Source organism: Macrobrachium rosenbergii, chromosome 21 (genome assembly GCF_040412425.1).
Source record: "Macrobrachium rosenbergii isolate ZJJX-2024 chromosome 21, ASM4041242v1, whole genome shotgun sequence".
NCBI lineage: Eukaryota > Metazoa > Arthropoda > Malacostraca > Decapoda > Palaemonidae > Macrobrachium > Macrobrachium rosenbergii.
The window spans coordinates 8,605,569-8,606,244 of NC_089761.1; positions in this window are offsets into that span (position 1 = coordinate 8,605,569).

The following is a 676-nucleotide window of genomic DNA, read 5'->3' on the forward strand; positions in this document are numbered from 1 at the left end:
AGTGTGTCGGGAAGAAGAGAAAAAATGGGAAAATTGAGTTAATTCTGGACGAGAAGTTCCCAAGTTGTTGGAGCTCCAGCGTCTTCAGTCCGGAGAAGTAAGGGGAAATAAAATTAGGCAGTGTGTTGATCCATGGTTTGAGAAGAGAGAGAGAGAGAGAGAGAGAGAGAGAGAGAGAGAGAGAAATGAGGACCTGTAGACTACTCGGTCATTTTAAAACGCCGAAATTGCTTGTCTTTAGCAATGCAGTTTCCTCGTTATTTCCAGATGAACTTTGATGATGTATGTTTCAGAAAACAAATCCTTATACTATAGGTCACGATACAGGAACAGAACAAAGACTAAGCGGGCTTCGCTCTCTCTCTCTCTCTCTGCAAATCATGTTACAAATATATTACTAACTTTATACCTCCGTTACATTGTCAGAACTGAACAATACTCTCGTTCCACCAATTTGGGAACTTCTTGATCAGAATTAATTTGATTTTGCCGTATTTTTTTTCTTCCCGGCGCTCCATTTTTATCTGTCTATCTGTTTATCTATTTTACTTTTTTGAGTTCTGCCTCTATGGATGCCAACAACGCAGTCCCACCACCGGGCCGTGGATGAAAGTTTCATGGCCCGCGGCTGGGAGTTTTGTGGGCTGTGGCTGAGAGTTTCATACAGCATTATACG